Source organism: Oncorhynchus mykiss, chromosome 9 (assembly GCF_057628025.1).
Source record: "Oncorhynchus mykiss isolate SJ-2025 chromosome 9, ASM5762802v1, whole genome shotgun sequence".
Lineage (NCBI taxonomy): Eukaryota > Metazoa > Chordata > Actinopteri > Salmoniformes > Salmonidae > Oncorhynchus > Oncorhynchus mykiss.
The window spans coordinates 47,140,678-47,147,753 of NC_143030.1; the positions used below are offsets into that span (position 1 = coordinate 47,140,678).

The 7,076-nt window shown below is 42.7% G+C and overlaps 1 long non-coding RNA gene across 1 annotated transcript; it reads left to right on the forward strand.

The window, feature by feature from the left end:
* The first annotated feature begins 3,024 nt into the window (after positions 1–3,024).
* LOC149981232 (uncharacterized) lies at positions 3,025–6,837 on the forward strand. Its single transcript, XR_016483282.1, has 2 exons — positions 3,025–3,279; positions 6,182–6,837. It is a non-coding gene; the product is annotated as an uncharacterized LOC149981232 (long non-coding RNA).
* The last annotated feature ends 239 nt before the right edge of the window (positions 6,838–7,076 follow it).

A 7,076-nucleotide genomic window follows, 5' to 3' on the forward strand; every position in this document is an offset into this window, starting at 1 on the left:
GTATGCAAAGCAGTAATTGGTTTAAAACATCTCCTGCCATACCACTGATGCGTCGTAAAACCGTGTTATTTGATGAAGACATTGTCTGTATATATTGTTTTGCCTTTTCCCCCCAGCATTGTCCCAGCCATATCCGCGGCAGCAGGAAGAATTAAGTGCCCCACAATAGTATGGGGCTTGCCTGTCCTAGCCACTCGGTAGCTCACCATATAAGACTTTTCTGGCCCCTTCTTATTAATGGTATCTGTTGCTTTTATACATGTCTTACTACCTGAAAATCATCTTAATTCTCGCTCAAAAGACTCCCGTGGCTTATTTTTCAAATTTGCATGTTTTGTTTCTAAATGTCTGCGCAAGGGTGAAGGTTTCAACGAGTTGAGAGATAGTACTTTTGCACATATAACACACTGTGGCTGAGGAAAGGCAATACTCCCAATATAAGTGAACCCCAAATCAATGTAGTTATCATATTTGCGCCTGTTTGATGGCCCAACGTCCCTGTCTGTTGTTCGGTGCTTTCCCGCGTAAGGGGGCAGTAGCTCTTAGGCTGCATCAGATTCACAACTGTCGGTGTCCATGCTAGCTGGGCTAACAAATTTAGAATAACTGATGCTAGCATTGGATGTGCTCGTGGAAGCAGAAACACTTGTGTCGTCGACAGGTGCAGGTGTAGTACTGCTGGTAGTAGAAATACTACCAGTAGAGGTGGTATGTGTCTCTATGGACATAGACATGTGGGTGTATGATGCTGGGCCTGCTGATAGGGCTGCCCACTTAGAAAAAAATAAACATCACAAACCATAAGCACAAAGCAGCATTCTGATACTGCCGATACTGTTTTTTTTAACAATTGAGTAAGACCACAGCTCTTGACCTTTGACCTGAGGACTCACCGTGTAAGAAGGGTTATTGCGGTCGGGGGTGGCATAGCGATAGAACACGACCACTTTGGCCACCGACACGAGTTTGACTTGCTCCCAGCCCCCCACCCACACCAGGGGCAGCTTCAGCTCGTGAGTATATCTGCAGAGAGAAACACAACCAACAACAGTTTAGAATCCAAATATAGACCGATATCCAGTCTAGGTTCGCATTCATTTTTACATTTAAATCCAGAGTGACTTAGTCAGTGCAGTCTAAGGCAATTTGTTTCTCGCATTGGCATTCATAGCTATGGATTGTGAATTGTGTGCGATCACCAGTTTAAAGTCTTATTTGCCCTCTTGTCCTTTTACTTTTTTGTTTTAGGTTTTATTCCCTATATGAAAATAACAGGGATGCGTCACAAACCATACCTATGCCTGAGTTTTCCTCGAGCTTCAAACTCAAAGGAAATCACCTCTCCAGGCAGCACCTCTTGCCACTGGCTGACGATGTGGTTGTCATCTGACAGAGCTGTGCACGTGGGATATGGGGTCTGCACTGCCACTGTGAGACAGCGCCACCCTGTGGGGAAACTGAGGACTCTGGTTACCAACATGCAATGATTCAGGAAGGCACAACGATCAAATGTAGGATGCCTGGGCTGCACATTTTTAATGGTAGACTCAGCAATATGACATTGCAATATGACATCAGTGGGAAGACTGCTCCACTGATCTTGTAGGGTTGGTGGTGAACCACATAGTACACCCTGTGTTATTGACTATGAAGCAGACGAGGAAAGAGAGGTATTCTTTACTACCGGGCCTATAACTTCAAACTGTCATTCATCCACTTTCCTATGTTAAACAATAGATTGGACTCTCTGAAATTCAAAATATAAAAAAAGGAAAAACTACTAATGTAGGGGGGGGGGGGGGGGGGGTCAATAAAATACTGTCTCTGTGGATGCTGATTATACTGACTTCAGTTTAACAGTGGGTCAAATTTGCCAATATTGTCACAAGATCGTGAAACACTAGTGTTACACAAAACACTGTGATAACGTTGCATTAACGCTGTGCTTAAGTAAGGATAGCAATGACACACATGATAAAGGAAAAGCATTGAGATGGGAAAACCCATGGTGTGGATACCATAGAAATATAATTCGACTACTTCCTGGCCACCGGTCCACCCATTCTACTTATTTATTACCATTCTTGTAATTCTATTTCTATGGTGGAGGCCAACCTGCTGCCCTCTCTCTGATCTATGGACTGTACCTCTGGAGTCAATGTGCTGCTCAAGGCAAGTCAAACTGACTGTGGTAGGCAAGAGGGACACCTGACAGCAGAGAGAGACAGTTACCACAGAGAGGAGAGGCGTGCAAGGGGTCAGAAGAGAGGGCAAAGGTCAGGGTGTACTAAAAAAAACATGTTTTAATACCAACCATGACAAGTGTGTTTTATTTTATATTATGTGGTCATACTACCAAGCAAAAGACCTGGATCTAAGCTAAATAACATCTTAACAGCAATCTTACTTTGACTTGAAGCACTCTGCCATAAGGCCTACACTGTCATAATAAGGCCATAACAAATGTCGTAGCTGTTTGCTGATAACATAATTTAGACACGATAAACCTATATAGGCCTAGGACCGTAAAGTAAAGACTTACCAAAATGATTGAACAAAAACATGAGTCGGTCTTAACTCTCAATACACCATTTTGACAAGGCAAAGGAGCTGTGTAAATAGACAGTCATTCCCAACACTTGAATCAACATTTTCATTTTCGTCAAACAATCCAAATGTGCAATAACCATGCGAAGGCGGCGATAATTCAGGCAGGTGTCCAATGCATCTGTGTAAAGCTTTGTTGCATAGCAAAAATATCCACCAAAATCAACACAAGATGACGTGATACAAATGGAAATACAAAAAAAATGCTGGCACTATCGAAACGTTAGCATAGAATAAAGTGGGAACCACGCAATCATATACTCTAGAACAAACGTATATTAAATCTGATTTTTGTAACTACCCGCTAACTAATACAGTAATGTGCTGGAGCAATTGAGTATGAGGGCTCTACTTTTTTCTACGGAGGCTATTTTCAGCTCATAACAAGTGATGCGCGTGTGTGTGTAAACAGTACTCACTCTGTCCGAAGCACGGGGGGGTCCACTGAGGAGCCCATCCAGGATAGGGCTGCCGAGGCTGCTCCTCTTTCTTGCAGTCGTCAGCCAGCCAAGATGCTCTTGGTAAGGCTGTACTGCTCTGTGTAGCCAGAAGAGGGCAGTAGCAAGGAAGAAAACTCAAGGAAACTCAAATCAGAGCAGAAGAAGCAAAGTGAGAGCCATGACTGGGCCAAAATCTGTCTTCTCCAGCAAGTGGAACGTTTTTGTTTTTTTGGTGAGCAAGGAGTTTTTGCATGGAGGTCAACGAACTAACAAAAAATGATAGTGGCTTATTTGCTATTTGTGGCTTATTTGATCGAATAGAAGGTACTAATGAGTAGGTTGTCACCAGTGATATAAGTAGGCCATGTGACATACCAGCAACTTTGAGAAAAAAGCTATTTATATCGGAGTTGTGACTGGTTGTCACTAGTTACCACAGCCAAAGTCATCAACCCTAACTATTTCTACAATTTGTCTTCTTAAAATGTGATTGTAATTTTAACTTCAACCACACTGCTAGTCTTATGACTAACCTTAAATTACATCTAAAAAGCTACTTTAGTTTTAATGAATTTTTAGGATATAACCAATTTTGACTTTGTGGCTGTGGTAACTAGACGAAACTGTTGTGCCAGCTGTTCACACATATCTGCCCTCTCATTGGCTAGAATGATACCACCTGATCTTGCCTCATCCTGACTGCCTTCCATCTTGTAAGATATTTATTTTCATTATTAGAGCAGCCACTAGAATATCTAGTCAATATAATGGTTAATCTGTGCTCAAATCCATTCAAAGTCCACCACTACAGATCACACATACATCGCTTACATATATCCGGGACTAACCCACTGTAGTTAAACAAGGTGTGAAGAAGGCAAAGACACTGGTGTGCCCAAAATGGCACCCTATTCACGACATAGTGCACTACTTTTGACCGGGATCAAGAGTAGTGCACGACATAGGGAATAGGCTGCCGTGTCAGAAGCATCCGCTGTGCCCAAATAGTGGGCAGTGCAGGTCATACCCAAAAGGACAGAGGTGATGTTGACGTCCAGTCTGCTTGGCGTGGATGCCCATCTTGAGGTGCGATGGCTGGAGGCACCCTGCAGACTGAAACAGGGCCATCGCTCGATGAAGGGCCCCCAACCTGACACACACAAAGATGCAAATGAAAACGGACACACACAGAGATATGGACACACACAATGGAACAGTAGTTAAGATCGTTACATGATCTCTCGTGGGTTAAAGCTAAATGTTGTGACTGACTGCCCCCTGGTGTTCATCACCAGCATGCTCACCTGACAGTTCTCTGTGGTCGTAGTCCCCCTGACAAAGTGAAGCTGTTGTTGGCCTCATGGGTCGAGCCGATCCACTGCAGCACATAGAGGAGCCCTGCCATTGGAGTTCAACGGAGAATGAGGTCTCCGAAGATATTATATAGTTGTTGTTATAGTACTAATAATACAGTATATACCACTAACATTATATTACACAATATGGTATTTGAATGTAGCTATAAAAACAGACAGAGTTTTCAGATTGTCTGTTGCTTTCATCCAAACTCCAAAAATACAGACTGAAAATGACATGAAAAGGTGAGTTCCTTCTGCATATATAAAGGGCAAGGGACTCAAACTGACACGAGAAGGTGAACTCGGCCAGTGGGATATAACAGAAGCAGATACACGTTGATTCCTACTGAGAGGAGATTGTTAGAGGATGGTAGCTAGAGCCTCCTCACCGTTGCAGTGGATCAGGGCTCGTTTGCAGTCCTGCTTACTGAAGCCTAGATCCTGTAACCGAGTCAGCTGACCCTCTGAGGACAAAACATATCACATCATACCAGGGTTATGGTAACCAGCTGTGATCTATATCTGCTTGTTGAGTTATAACAGTGTTATTTGAACACTCGTGGGTCAGGATGTGGCGAGGAACAAAAACAGAAAGAGGCTTCTAGGGAGGTAGTGGTAAGAAAATAGAAACGCTAACATGAATATTTTTGCATAATAGCTATAGCAGATGCTCTTATCTAGAGCGACTTACAATTACTGCATTCATCTTAGGATAGCTAGGTGAGACAACATAGAGTCGTAGCAAGTACATTGTCCCTCATTAAAGTATATTGAACGAAAAATGTCATAAAACATGTCATATAAGTTCATATAAGGAAATCAGTCAATTGAAATAAATTCATTAGGTCCTAATCTATGGATTTCACTTGACTGGGAATACAGATATGCATCTGTTGGTCACTTACGTGTACCTGTAGGGGCGTGGATCAGAAAACCAGTCAGTATCTGGTGTAACCACCATTTGCCACATGCAGTGTGACACATCTCCTTCGCATAGAGTTAATCAGGCTGTTGACTGTGGCATTATCATGCTGAAACATGAGGTGATGGCGGCGGATGAATGCATGACAATGGGCCTCAGGATCTCGTCACGGTATCTCTGTGCATTCAAGTTGCCATCGATAAAATGCCATACCATAACTCCACTGCCACCATGGGGCACTCTGTTCACAATGTTGATATCAGCAAACCGCTCGCCCACACGACATCATGCGGTTGTGAGGTCGGTTGGACGTACTGCCAAATTCTCTAAAACAACATTGGAGACGGATTATGGTAGAGAAATTAACATTCAATTCCCTGGCAACAGCTCTGGTGGAGATTCCTGCTGTCAGCATGCCAATTTTACTCTCCCTCAAAACTTATGTTGTATGACCAAACTGCACATTTTAGAGTGGCCTTTTATTGTCCCCAACACAAGGTGCACCTGTGTAATGATCATGCTCTTTAAATCAGCTTTTGAAATGCTACACCTCTCAGGTGGATGGATTATCTTGGCAAAGGATAAATGCTCACTAACAGGGATGTAAACAAATTGGTGTACAGAATTTGATAGAAATAAGCTTTTTGTGTGTATGGACAATTTCTAGTAACTTTTATTTCAGTTCATGAAACATGGGACCAACACGTTACATGTTGTGTTTATATTTGCTCAGTGTAGTTATCAGAGAGTTTAAGAGTTTGACCAATTACAGTTCTTTTCAATTTGAATTTTTTAATTAAGAAATAACCCCAGAGACATATGACAGTGTGTGTGTGTGTGTGTGTCTGTTGTAGCTCCTTATCACCCGCCACATTGATCTTGACCTCCGGGTACCGATCCTGCATGACAGGCACAGTAGACCTCTTGGTGAACACGCCGCCCTTGACTGTCTAGTGCATGACAGCACCCGTGGTGCCTGGGTTACTGCTGCCGCTGGGCCAGAGCTGGCAAGGTGGACCACCCACCCCTTCTCAAGGGCATGCGCAGGAAGTCCCGAACCAACTGGAGCCAATCAAAGATGAGAAACACACACAGGTTGTTGAGGACAACCGTGAAACACGAAGAGTCCCTAGTGGACCTGTCAGGAGAGAAAGAAGGAGGGAGGAGAAGCAAATGATTAGTATGTGTGTGCCTGTGGCTTCATGAGGCCTAAAGAGTAATGTCTAAAATGGCACCTTATTCCTTATGTAGTTCACTACTTTTGGCCAGAGCCCATCATTACAGCCCTAGGCCCTGGCTAATAGGGAAAAGGGTGCCATTTTAGAGTGCAAAGCTGTCATCAAGGCAAAGGGTGGCTACTTTGAAGAATCTCAAGTAAAACATATATTTTGATTTGTCTAACACCTTTTTGGATACTACGTGATACCATATGTGTTATTTCATAGTTTATGTCTTCACTATTATACTACAATGTAGAAAATAGTAAAAATAAAGAAAAACCCTTGAATGAGTAGGTGTATCCAAACTTTTGACTAGTACTGTATAAATAATGTGGCCAATGTGACATTGGGATCAACATTTCTAAATGGTTTGAAACAAAAATAAAGATTTTTATGTAGTTCCACATGTGTTCTTAAGAAGAATATGCAAATTGGCCCACAACTCCACCTACAGAAAACAACATAGGCCTAGGACTAGACATCCGTTAAGCACACATCAAAATCAATGGTGTATATTTAACTCTGAAAG